The sequence below is a fragment of the Rhinolophus hipposideros genome (assembly GCF_964194185.1).
Source record: "Rhinolophus hipposideros genome assembly, chromosome: 1".
Taxonomy (NCBI): domain Eukaryota; kingdom Metazoa; phylum Chordata; class Mammalia; order Chiroptera; family Rhinolophidae; genus Rhinolophus; species Rhinolophus hipposideros.
Genome location: NC_138047.1, coordinates 68737997 through 68752573, shown reverse-complemented (window position 1 = coordinate 68752573; position 14577 = coordinate 68737997). Strand labels below are relative to the sequence as shown.

At 34.0% G+C, this 14577-nt stretch overlaps 1 protein-coding gene across 2 annotated transcripts in view; it reads right to left on the bottom strand.

Annotated features, from left to right (window-relative positions):
- GRID2 (glutamate ionotropic receptor delta type subunit 2) overlaps nt 1–14577 on the bottom strand; it is a 1327346-nt gene that overhangs the window by 743745 nt on the left and 569024 nt on the right. The gene's annotated exons all lie outside the window — the stretch shown is intronic.

The window sequence follows — 14577 nt, the reverse complement described above, 5'->3', positions numbered from 1 at the left end:
ATCAACTAAAATTTTCTACACACAGCTCTGATCTTTCTTGTGAATGCTGGTCAGCACAAATTATGTGTGCCATTTATATGTCCAAGTGGAGTAAAAACAACTATTAATCATCATGTATTGTGGTTATTCAGCTTTTCTTTTTGAAATTGTCTTTGCCAGAACTAGGATGAGGTAGGTGGCATAATGTAGAAGAGTTGAGATGTATGGAAATTGAGAAATCAAACAGGAATAAAGGTGAAGGTAGGCCCCATTCCACTTCACTCAAAAAAGAATACGGACTATATATACAAGTACATAAAACACACACATGAGCCATGCCCAGGATATTCTAACCTGTTTTCTAAACCCTCCTAATCCATTAAGTGCTATGCCAGTAACAATATGCATGCCTTACTATTGACATAAAAATTTCAAAGCAAGCTAAAGAACTTTGTGTTCAGTTCTGTCCCCACACAGAATGATTATGACAGGCATGCACATTGTCCTTACCACGTGCCAGGCACTGTTCTCTCTGTTTTATATATAATAAATTATTCACATTACATTGTGAAGTAGATTCTATTATTATGCATGTTTTACATATAAAAAGCTGAGGTCCCAAGAAGTTGAAATAACTTGCCAAACAAGCAAGTGGTGAATCCCTGGTATCCTCATGGTACATTCTCTGCTCTCAAACACTGCACTGCTTCTCCAGTGTTATTCCTTTGCCTCTCCTATAATAATGCATTACTGAACAAATAACATTTTTTAAGAACAAAACATCTTTGGTCTTTACACAGCTTAGAAACATCACTAGGGACCGACTTTTTTTCTTTTTCTTTTATAAATCAAAGTGAGCATTAAGATGGTTATAGTTCAGAGTCAAACTAGTATCAGGAAATTTTATGTCTTAAATAATTATTGGCACACTACAAATAACATTTCATTGGGCCATACTGGTTATGAAAATAGAATAATCAAAACATTCTGACTTCTGTTACTTTTGATCCTTCATATAATATTCTTTATGGATCTTACTGAAAACAATAACTTCCTAGTACATTACATTAAACCAACTGGAGGATCAGTGTACATTATTTCCAAGAACATTCCAACTCTAAAATTCTAAAATTTATTTTACTTTTCTAAGTACAAAAATTACTGGACATCTCTCAAAACAGTATTTCAAAATGATTCTATAAAATTTACTTTTAATGGTCTTTTGAGATCAAAGCTTTCCCAGCTATATATATACACACATACATGTATATATACATATATATATGTATATACATATATCCACACACACATATATATTCTAATAAAATTATATTCAAAGTTTTTAATTCAACCAATAATCTGAAGTTTAGTTTAACGAAAGTTTCCTGAGTAGTATAATCTACATTGTCAAAACAATGAAAAGTAACTATCTCATTAGGGAATTCTTTGTGCCATCTCTATATCTCAATGGTAAAGGATATATGTATGTTATATGAAAGATTAGAAGTTATGGTTTCTTTTGCTGTGAAGAAGCTTTTTAGTTAGATATGGTCCCACTCATTTATTTTAGCTTTTACTTTCCTTGACTTTGAGGTCAAATTCATAAAATCCTGTTTGAACCTGAGGTCCATAAGTTTAGTGCCTGTGCTTCCATCTATGCAGTTTCTAGTTCCAGGTTTTATGTTTAGGCCCTTCATCCATTTTGTGTTAATTTTGGCATATGATAATAGACAGAAGTCTAGTTTCATTCTTTTCAACGTGGCTTTCCAGTTTTCCCAGCACCATTTAAGAAGAGACTTTCTTTTCTCCACTGTATGTTTTTGGCTACTTTGTCAAAAATTATCTGCCCATTTCAATCAAGTAGGAGAAGATACTTGCAATAAGATAAGGGATTAATATCTAAAATATATAAAGAACTCATACAACTCAACAACAACAAAAAAACAAACAATCCAATTAAAAAATGGGCAGAAAAATGTCTCTCAAGAAGACATACAAAAGGCCAACAGGTATATTAAAAGATGCTCAACTTCACTAGCTGTTAGGGAAATGCAAACAAAAACCACAATGAAGCTCATACATGTTAGAATGACTATCATCAACAATACAAATAATACCAGGTGTTGGAGAGGCTGTGGAGTAAAAGAACCCTCATATGCTGTGGGCAAAATGAAAATTAGTACAGACACTGTGGAAACAGTACGGAGATTCCTCAAAAAATTAAGAATAGAATTACCATATGACCCAGCAATCCCTCTCTTGGATATCTACCCCCAAAAATCTGAAAACATTTATCCATAAAGATATATGTACTCCAATGTTCACTGCAGCATTATTTACAGTGGCCAAGACATGGAAACAACCAAAGTGTTCTTTGATAGGTGATTGGATAAAGAAGATGTGGTACATATATACACAATGGAAGACTACTCTGCCATAAGAAAAAATGAAATATTGCCATTTGTGACAACATTGATGGATCTTCAGATTATTATACTAAGCAAAATAAGTCAGACAAAAAAAGTCAAGAATCCTATGACTTCACTCATATGTGGGATACAAAACTGAAAACAACAAATGAACCAGACTAACAAACAAAGAAACAAAAACTCATAGACACAGACAACAGTTTAGTGAGCCCAGGCCCAGATGGGTTCACTGTTGGATTCCACCAAACATTTAAGGAAGAATGTATAACAATTCTCTGCAATCTCTTTCAGAGAATAGAAGCAGATGAGGCCAGCGTTATCGTGATACTAAAACCACACAAAGACATTGCAAGAAAACTACAAACTAATGTTTCTCATGAACACAGATGAAAAAAATAATCCCAACAGAGTATTAGTAAATCAAATCCAACAATGTACAAAAAATTTATACACTATGATCAAGTGGGATTTATGCCAGTTATCCAAGGCTAGTTCAACATTCAAAAATCAATTAATGTATTCTATCACATCAACAGACTAAAAAAGGAAAAATGGCATGATCATATCAATATATTCAGAGAAAGTGACTGACCAAGTCCAGTACTTATTAATGATAAAAACTCTCAGTAAATTAGCAATACAGGAGACCTTCCTCAACTTGATGAAAACAATCTACAATAAACCTAGAATTAACATCATATTTAATGGTGAGAAATGTGAAGCTTTCTTATTAAGATCAAATACTAGACAGGGATGTCTTATCACTTACCACTCCTTTTACCATTCCTTTTCAACACTGTACTGAAGTCTAGCTAATGCAAAAGAAAGAAAAAGGAAATGAAAGGCATAGAGATTGTGAAGAAAGAAAGATCGTTGTTTGCAGATAATCATCAATTTTAAAAATCCAAAATAATTAACAACAGCAACGACAACAAAATCCTGCTGGAATTATTACATAACTGATTATAGCAATATTGCAGGTTATAAGGTTATTTACACAAGTCAATCATGTTCCTATATATATGAAATTAACAAATGAAATTTAAAATTAATAGCACAATACCATTAACATCAGCACCCCTTCCAATAAATTGCTTAGATATAAATCTAACAAAATATGTACAAGATCTATCTGAGGAAAACTACAAAACTGATGAAAGAAATCAAATCAGATGAATAAATGGAGATAATCGATTTCAAGAATAGGAAGACTCAATATAGTTAAGATGCCAGATCGTCTCAACTTGATCTATAGATTCAACGCAATCACACTCAAAATCCCAGTAAGTTATTTTATGATTATTGATAAATTAATTCCATAGTTTATATGGAGAGGAAAAAGACCCAGAATAATCACCGCAATACTGAAGGACAAGAACAAGGTTGGAGGACCAATACTGCCCAAATTTTTAAAACTTACTGTAAAGTTATAGAAATCCAGGCAGTGTTTTATTGGAAAAAAAAGAAAATTGATCAATGGGACAAAATAAAGAGCTCATAAATAGACCCCATAAATATTCATATGACCTCTGACAAAACAGGGAAAGCAATACAATGGAGCAATTGGCAGTCTTTTCAGGAAATGTTGCTGGAACTACTAGACATCCACATGCAAAAAAAGGAAAAGTAGACAGAGACTTAACACTCTTCAAAAAAATTAACTCAAAATGGACCACAGACATAAATATGGAATGTAAAGGTATAAAACTCTTTGAAGATAAGAAAAAAACATGCAAAAAAACCTAGATGAGCTTGGGTATGACAATGAATTTTTTAGGAACAACACCAAAAGCATGATCCATGAAAGAAATAATTGATAAACTGGACTTCATTAAAATTAAAAACTTCAGTTCTGTGAATGACATTGTCAAGAGAATGAGTAGACAAGCCGTGGCCTGAGATAAAATATTTGCAAAAGAAACATCTGATAAAGGGTTGTTACCAAAAACATATAATGAACTAATAAAACTCAACAATAAGAAAACTAACAACTCAATTTTAAAAAACGAGCCAAAGACCTTAACAGACACCCCACTAAAGAAGATATGCAGATGGCAAATAAGAATATGACATCATATGCCATCAGAGAAATGCAAATTAAAACAACAATGAGATACAGCTACACACCTGTTAGAATGACGGAAACTCATAACACTGACCACAGCAAATGTTGCTGAGGATGTGGAGCATAAGAAACTCTCATCAATTGCTGGTGGCAATGCAAAAGAGTAGAGCCATTTTGGAAAACAGTTTTGTGATTTCTTACAAAACTAAACACACTCTTACCATACGATTCTTGTAAGGGTAATAATATTTTCTGTGCTAATTTACGTGGTGATGAGAAGTAGTCTCTATCTACTATATTTTGGTAGCCTGACTGCCTGGATTTGGGGCTCAAAACTGATTGTTACTGAGCTAATTCAGAGGCACAAAAGGCAATCTAGAACAGTAATGATGCAGACATGGAAACCAGATCTATGTCATCAAACAGCGATTTTACTTTTAAATCAGAGCCTGGATTTTTACTAAGTAATTTAATTTTGCCAACACTATGTTTGCTCATCTGTAAAATGGAGATGGTATCCAACTTGGAGGATGCTGTGAAAATTAGGGAGACTTTGAATAGTACCAGAGTAGCACACTGTAAGAGTCTAATGAATATTTGCGATAGTTTTATCACTCAGCTCTGCTTCCTGTGTGTATAACATCATTTGTTTTCCATGCCAAGTGGGCATTGAGAAATAATTCACACCATTGACTATACCATACGCCTGATGCTCTGTTAGATGCCATAGATAACACACACACACACACACACACACACACACACACACACACACAGGGTCCCTGCCATCAAGATGATCACATTTATTAGGAATAGGAGGAATCATATCCCAAGATATGATAGAGTGTTACCAGGGATATATCCTATAACTCTTCATAGTTCCAAACATGAGAAATTACTTCTGAATGACCAGAAAAGAGTTTAAGAAGAATTTTTGCTGTCCCTAGAGATAATTTATTTTGGAACTATCTAAAGGACCCTCCCCTTGTTCAGGCACATTCCTGCCCCTGCACATTTTCCCAGATATTTCCATAACTCTGAATGCAACAGAGATAATTAATTCTAGAATTTGAAAAATATTAAATCATTATTTTAGTTATGTAACTAAAATGCATCCCAAGTGAATTTGAATTATGGTAAAATTCAAATAATATTTAGAGTGGAATTTATAAAATCAAGTAATATGCAATAGAGTCTAACATTACCTAATTCATCTTAATTTCAAAAATAATATTTGAATTTTACTAGTAAATATTTGAAATTTTATTCAAATAAAAAATTGGCTCACTGGGCTTATATTCACTTTTTGTATTTTATAATTATTTGAAAGGTTGACTTCTGTGATATAAAATCAATCCAAACTAATGGCAAACCAAGTTTAATTAGTTTGCTTAATTAATCCACTACAATCCATACTGCTCCCAGATGTAACACAATTTAGACATTTATTCAAAGGAGATGCTGATTTAAACATTAACATGAGCATACTGACCAGCTTTATGAGGTTGTTTACTAAAGTGGGAAGAGAGTCTGAAGTGTCAGAAGGCTTTGTCAGATTTCTTGAGTTAGGCTACAGTTATTACTACTGAGCTATGTGAACCATGGAGAGTTTAATAATCTCCCCATGCCTCAATTTCTTGTCCTAAAATGGGCATGATAATAGTGTCTATATCAGAGCACACTTGTAATAATTGAAGTGTTTAGGATAACACCTAACATAAGTTACTGATTAAAGTTAGCTCTAATTATTTGCTATAAATTCAAAAGGGAAAGACACAGAGTCCACTGAAATCTGAGAGATAGCATAATATAAATCATGAGCTTAGAATTTTATCCAAATTCTATTTCATCTAATGTATAAGTGAAAGGCTTTGTCCTCTGAGTGGTCCACTTTATCGCTTTTGGTCAAACTGAGTACCCCTCACCCGAACTCACAGCAAGTTTTATCATACCACTTATATAGCTTAATAGACAATTAATCTTAATACCATGTATTTTTCTCAGACCATAACTTGACATCTCACTTTCAGACCTTGTCGCCCCAATTCAGTGAACTCTTGCTCTGTATTTCCTGGTATCTACAATAGTACTTGGTAGAGTGTCTTACATAGGGCAGGGATTCATGACTTTTTCTTCAGAGATAGAATTATATCATTTATAATCAGAGTCTCCAATTGAATTTTTCAGATAGTATAATAACTTTATTTTACAGTAAGTAATTAAAGGCAAGGCCTATACTCCTATTTCCAGAACACAGCATAGCTTCTGGCATTGAGTAGGTACTTTATAAAATTCGATCAATGAAAACAATTTAGTCAAGAGGACAAATACTCCTGCCTTTATTTGGAGTAGGGCTTGATTATCTGAAAACATGTTATAAAAGAATAAATCAGGGAATCGAAATAAGAGGAAACAACAAATTTAATCACTTGAGCATTTTAATATTTAAGTTTTAGATTGATATCGTCCATTCTTCTGGAGAAAATATGCTCTACCACCATTAGAAAATGCTATACTCGCCTCCAAACATCCCATTGTCCTACTTCATTTTGAGAATGTAATGGCAGAATATAACATAGTTGTGAGGGGATAAGAGTTAAATTGAAGATATTTGGGGTTGAATCAGATGTTACACCCAAAATTATATATTTGAATTCTCTTAAAATGTGCTTTGGAATGTGTACTCTGCATGTGTGTGTGTGTATGTGTGTGTGTGTGTGTGTGTGTGCTTATACATACACGCACGTGTGTATGTCCATCACATTTGAATTCATGAAGAAACTGTTAAAATATTGCATAATAAGATATCATATTCAAATAAGAGTACCAAGATATAATATATAGTAATTACTATATTTTAGGAATAAACTTTATAAAAATCTTAAGAATCAAACATGATTGAGAAGCAAAGAAAAAATGCATTTTAAACCAAAGGATAGGAGGAAAAACAAAAGATATACATTAAGTTTATAAAAACCTGCAAAGCCTTTATATGAAAGTAGAGTACATTCCTATGCCCATTTTCAGAAATTAACTTTACTACTGACATCTGGTTCATATGAAACAATTTGTTATGCTGTCTTTAGCTTGTTGGGGTTCTTGATGAGAGCTCATTGATAATGAGACCTCATACTGATTCCTGTTGAATTTGTTTGCTATGATTTGTTCACTGATGACAGACTTGAGTGATAATTCTGCTCAGTAATGTCAATTAAATACAGTAAAATGGATTACATCAACTAATCACTGTTTGACTATGCTCATCATGAATAAAGAGAAAATATAATACAAAATATATTTCTTACTCAGTTTAATGTGATAGACAAAAATAGTGAGATCACATATGAGTTCAGCATAATTTGAATGAAATTTAAAAAATTCCTTACTAAATTGAAAATATCAATATTTATAGTGCATCAGAGTATAAAGATATATTCATATGTTATATACAGTTTTAGGTAAACATTATAATATATACAATTAAAATAAACTCTCAAACATAGAGCTTGCTTTGGGACGTCATTTCTATAAGATTACAGAAGCTTTAGGCTTACTTCTAATATTCAGTGTTATGGCTTGATTTATGTCCTTCTCCCCCCATAATATTGAAATCATAACTCCCGATAACTGTAAATGGGACCTTATATGTAAATAAGAACATTGCAGATGTGATCAAGTTAAGATAAGATCCTTAGGCTGTGCCTTGACCCAATATGAAACAGAGGCAGAGATTGGAGAGAAAGAGCTGAAAGCTAAAGAATGATGGCCACCACTAGAAAATAAGAAGCAAAGAAGAATTCTGTCCTACAAGTTTCATAGGTAGCATAGCCTTGCTGACATCTTGATTTTCTTTTACTTTCAGCTTGAGAACTATGAGACGGTAAAGTCTGGCTGTTCTAAGCTAACCTGTTTGCAGCATTTTATGATAGCAGCCCAGAAAACGAATACTCAAGTACAGGATTTACAGAATTATGAAATAAAACACAATGGCAAAAGCAGACTGAAAGGGGAGGAGTCCAAAATGGGCATTGGAAAGATTATTGCTTGACTTGTTCAAAGACTGAATTATACACTGAGCTATGTAATTGAATAGTTTAGTCACTTTGCAATCAGGGGCCTCCTAATTACCCACAACTTACTTCAAAAAAGCTACAAAATACCTCTCAAAATTGTACAAGATTGTGAATCTTTCTTCTAGAAGCAGAAAAAAGAAATAATTACAGTCAAGAAACACAAAATGATATATTTATACATAAATAATCAGAGTTAGACTAATCAGAATCATTATTATTTGGATTATAATTTCTGAACATGTTTGAGAAAGTAGAATAAAAGGGTTCCAATCAAGATGGTGCAGTAGGGGAATGCTTTGCTTACCCTCTCTCACAACCACATCAAAATTACAACTAAACTACAAAACAACCATCATTGAGAATCACCTAAAATCTTGCTGAACCGAAGCCCTGCAACTAAGGAGGAAGATACCATGAGACTGGTAGGAGAGGCAGAGACATAGAATGGGTGGTCCCAAAACTGTCTGTGATCATTAAAAGCAGAGAGGGATATCTCAGCTGTGGAGGACCCCTCTACCCACCTCGCCAGAGTGAGAAGTTCTAGCCTCACCCCAGTCAAGAGTTCCAGTGCCAGGGAGAGAAGTCACCATAATTTCTTATGAAAACCAGTGGAGATTGTGACTGAATGAGATGGGAGGTGCCTAGAGTCCGAGCAGCTCCTCTTAAAGGAACTGTGCAAGGACTTACTTCCCAATGGAATCATTGGCTCTGAGCTCCAGCACTGGTGCAGCAGCTGTAAAGGCGACAGGGACATACAGGAGGGAACTGAGTTGTCTGACTCAGGATGGGTGCTGGGAGGGCAGCTTCTCCTGGAAAAAGAAACCATTGTTTCTTTGTTAAGCCCTCACTCATCCCCACGTGCATACCAGGCTGTCATATCTGACTCTCCATCAAGCTGGCTAATGTTGTTGGTTCACTATGACCTGGAATTTTGAGACCCTTCCACACCCAACTTTCAGACACACCCAAGTTGCATCCACTGGCTTTTTCATACAAACCACCTGTCTTCATTCATACTGAAGACTTTCCCAGGGTCCTTCAAAGTTTGGTGGAACCTAAACAAGCAGCATCTGGCTTGAGCATGTTCTATAACACTGACTGATCAGCCCTAAGTCTGGCACTAGTGGCAAGCAGCTTTGGTTCATGGCTTGGACTCAAGGCCCTTGCAAGCATGGCATGGGTAGCAGACATTTGCATATTTTGTTGGGGCTCCAACCAGGTGGCTCAGGTGGGGCACAGGATGTGGCTTAACTTGACGTGCAATGAATGCCTTCCAAGATGGTCATGGGGCTGGCACACCCCAGTGGCCAGCTTTGGACAGAGCTGAAGCATCATCCAGCTGCCTCCAAGAAGGACACACTGAATGGGATGATTGGGCAGGCACCAGAGCCATGCTGAGGCAGGTCCTGTTCTGTAGGGTCAGCCCCTGCACCACAGCTCCTCCACTGTAGTCACAGCCAGTCCTCACAAACAATGAGACTGAGGGACAATCACTCCTATTGATGTGCAAATAGCAAACAGTTATCAACTATAAGAGGAGGACACACAAAACCCACACAAGAGACACACCTGGAATGCGTGGCTCAAGTGACCAGAAAGACTGTGCCACTAAGCCCCACAGCACACCTACTACATAAGGCCACTCTACTAAGATGAGAAGACACAGCAGCCCTATCTAATACACATAAACAAACACAAGGAGGCAGAGAAATGAGGAGATTATAAAAAATGTCCCAAGTGTACAGAACAAAGCTTCAGAAAAATAACTAAATAAAATTGACACAAGTAATCTACCAGATGCAGAATTCCAAACACTGGTGATAAGGATGCTAATGATCTCAGGGAGAACTTTAACAAATAGATAGGAAGAATAAAAATGGAGATAGAAAACATAAAAAAGATCCAGAAAAAATAAAGAATACAATAACTGAAATGAAGAATACATTACAGGGAATCAACAGTAGATTAGGTAAACAGAGGATATAGAAGATAAGGTAGTAGAAAACACCCAAACTGCAAAGAGGAAAAAAAAAAAAGAATTAAGGAGAGATTAAGGGGCCTCTGGCACAACATAAAATGTACCAACTTTCACATTATAGGGGTACTGGAAGGAGAAGGGAGAGAACGGGGAATTGAAAACCTATTTTATGAAATAATGACAGAAAACTTCCCTAACCTGGTGAAAGAAATAGACATACAAGCCCAGGAAGCACAGAAAGTCCAAAATAGATGAACCAAAGAGGTCCACGCCAAGACATATCATAATTAAAAGGACAAGGGTTGAAGACAAAAAAGAATCTTAAAAGTAGCAAGAGAAAAGCGGTACTGTTGAATAACTATGATGTACCTCTGAACCTAATATAATATTTTATGTTACCTACAAGGGAGCTCCCACAGGAGTGTCAACTGATTTCTCAACAGAAACCTGCAGGCCTGAAAAGATTGGTATGAAATATTCAAAGTGATCAAAAGTAAGGACCTACAACCAAGATTACGCTACCCAGCAAGGTTATCATTTAGAATTGAAGAACAGATAAAGAGCTTCCCAGATAAGAAAAAACTAAAGGAGTTCATCACCACTAAAGCAGTATTACAAGGATTATTATAGGGACTTCTTTAAGACAAAAAGATAAATGAAATAAAATAAATTATGAATAAAATGGCAATAACTACATACGTATCAACAATTACTATCCATGTAAATGGATTAAGTGCTCTAATCAAAATATGGGGGTGTGTGAATGGATAAGATAACAAGACTGTTACATATGCTGCCTATAAGCAATACATTTCAGATCGAAAGACACACATAGACTAAAAATAAAGGGATGGAAAAAGAAATATCATGAAAATGGAAACACAGAAAAAAGCTGGAGTGGCAACACTTATACCAGACAAAATGGACTTTAAAACTAAGGTTATAACAAAAGACAAAGAAAGACCCACTAATCCTACTTCTGGGTATTTATATGAAGAAACCGATATGCTACTTCAAGAAGTCATAGGCATCTATATGTTCATTGCAGCAGTTTTTTACAATGGCTAAGACTGGGTGTCTGTTGATGAAAAAATGAATAAAGAAGAGGTAGTACATATATACAGTGGAATGTTGCTCAGCCACTTAACGGAATGGGTTCTTGCCATCTATGGCGGCATGGATGGACCTGGAGTGTACTGCGTTCAGTAGAATGTCAGGCAGAGAAAGACCGATGCTATGTGATTTAGCTTATATGTGGAATCTAAAGAACAAAATAAACAAACAAATTCGTAGATACAGTGAACATATTAATGGTTGCCAGATGGGAGGGAGATTGGGGGTGAGTGAAAAAGGGGAAGGGATTAAGCAGTACAAACTAGTAGTTACAAATATAAACCCACACAAGAGACACACCTGGAATGACAAATATAAAGGGGATATAAAGTAAAACACAGAGAATATAGTCAATAATATGGTAATAACTATGTATGGTGCCAGGTGGGTACTAGACTAGTCAGCAGGACCATTTCTCAAATTACATATGTGCAACCACTATGCTGTATACCTGAAATTAATATAAAAATATATTGAATGTCAACTGTAATTGAACAATTTAACAAGGGAGAAAAGGTTAAAGGGAGTAAGGTATTCAAATTTCCGAGTTTAAAGCAAATAACTCATGGGGATGTAACGTACAGCACAGGGAATATAGTCAATAATTTTGTGATAGTGTGGTAGAGTGTCACATGGTTGCTCGACTTATCATAGTGACCACTTCTTTACATAAATGTTGAATAACTATGGTGTACCCTTGAAACTAATATAATAACATATGAATATATTAGCTATACTTTAATTAAAAATATTTAAAAATTAAAAAGAAATAAAGAATGTTAGCAGTGTGTGTTATATGGGCTGGATGAGTTATGTGGGCTATAACAACAATAAAACCAACCTCTTCCCTAATTCATTAAGACCTTGTATAGCAATAAATAAAGTGATGTTGCATGATGGTTAAAAATAAGAATCTACTCATTGTCTCAGTCTAAACCTGTGGCTAATAAGAAATGCAGCTAGCTTGGAAGATAACTGTTTTCAAACATCTCTTAAACCCAGGAACACTTAAAAGTATTTAAGACAATCAAAAATTAGAGATCATTCTCTCATGCTAAAGAATCTACATATATTTGTATTTTTAGTAATTCAAATGTGTTATAGAACTTGACTAACGAGTTAGCCCTTTTATTCTGATTTAAGATGTGTGAATAAACAAGTTAGACTTTTTTTTTTGCAAAACTGACATGCCACCAAGATAATATATAATATTGAGATAGTTACAAAAACATAGATTGAACAATTTTAAAAATTTATTTTTTATTTTTCAGCAATAGTTAAATAAAGGAGATCATTTATTATAATGGATAATTTAACTACTTCAAACATATTGAATTGCCTTTAATAAAAAAAGGAAAACTGAAATGCTCAAGTAAAGTCTTTAATAGATGGCAAGTTGCACCTCCTTCTTGGAATTTAAAAATTCATAAAGATTAAAATTTCCCTAAATTAATATTCATATTTAGTATAATATTCAATAAAATGTCAATAGCACTCATGTTTTTGAACTAAATAAACTAATTTCAAGTTTACAATGGAAAATTTAAAAAATCCAGATATTGTTTGGGAATTTGGTAAATGATTAAGTTAAAGTAAAGTAAGGTTACTTAACAAATTATTCTGGAAAACTTAGGTTGCCATCTGGAAATAAAGATGAATAGTGATTTATCACAGTTAATAACAATAAATTCAAAATGATAAAATATTTAATTGTCAAAACTGAAACGGAAAGTAAAACATTGAAACCAAATAGTTATAAAATTAGCCATCGATAATATTCATGGATTAGTGAATGCTTTCTAAGTATGACACAAAATCCACAAAATGCCAAACAAAATTAATTTTTAAAATTTGTTGCATGGTAAAAATCACCATAATGCAGTTAAAGTTAAAGAGCATATAGCATAAAATATTTGTAACTAATTAAAATCTATTCTACCCAGTGAAGAAAATTATTTACAAATGATAAGAAAAGAAACACAATGGAATATGAGTCAATAACATGGATAATTCATAGAAAAACCAATACATAGATGCCCAATATAATTTAAAACAGAACACATTTATCAGATTGATAAACATCTATAATCTTGTTAGGGTAGTTAGTGAATACGTAGGAAAACAAGTATTCTCAGAGATTGCTGGGGTGAGTACACACCGTTTCATTCCCTTTGGAGGACAATTTGGCAATAAATCAAAGAAACAAATACATTCACCTCTTGCCAGCAACCCTACTTTTAGAAATTTATCCTCTACATTATTGCACATATGTGAAAGTGCCTAAATACACAGCATTTCGATGAATCATTGTTTTAATAGAAAAAGAGTAGGAAATCCTTATATGTTGATTACTAGGGAATAACTTACTCATATAACTTACTCAAATAAATTACTTACGCAATGGAAAAATATGGGGCCTTATAAAGAATATGGGACTCTTCAAGAATACAGGATTGTTATCTAAAACATATTAATATTTGAAGCCAGATGTATAACAATGTGTGTTGAATGAAGGTATCTGAATTTAAACAAAAAAACGGAAATTGGGATCTGCTTGTGTATATACTACATATCTCTAGAAAAAGAAATGGATGGTTGGGCCATGGAGGTGGGTAGGAAACTAACCACTGGACTTTATGCTTTTTAAAATTTGAACAGGTGGATACATTATATATTTAAAAGATAAAATAAAATATTGTTGCTAATTTTCATAGAAGTGTTTTATATGGTACCCCATAAAATCTAGAGGCAAATTTCCTTTCATTAGATAAGCTTAGACATCTCACAGTTTGAAAACTTAATAATAATTCTGTCACAGTGATGAAAACCACAAGGATAACCAAAAGACTATTCAAAATCTCAGAAAACATTTACTTATCTTCACATAGGTAAAATTCATACAATATATTCCTCTAATAGTGTGGTTCTTGTTCATCTGCA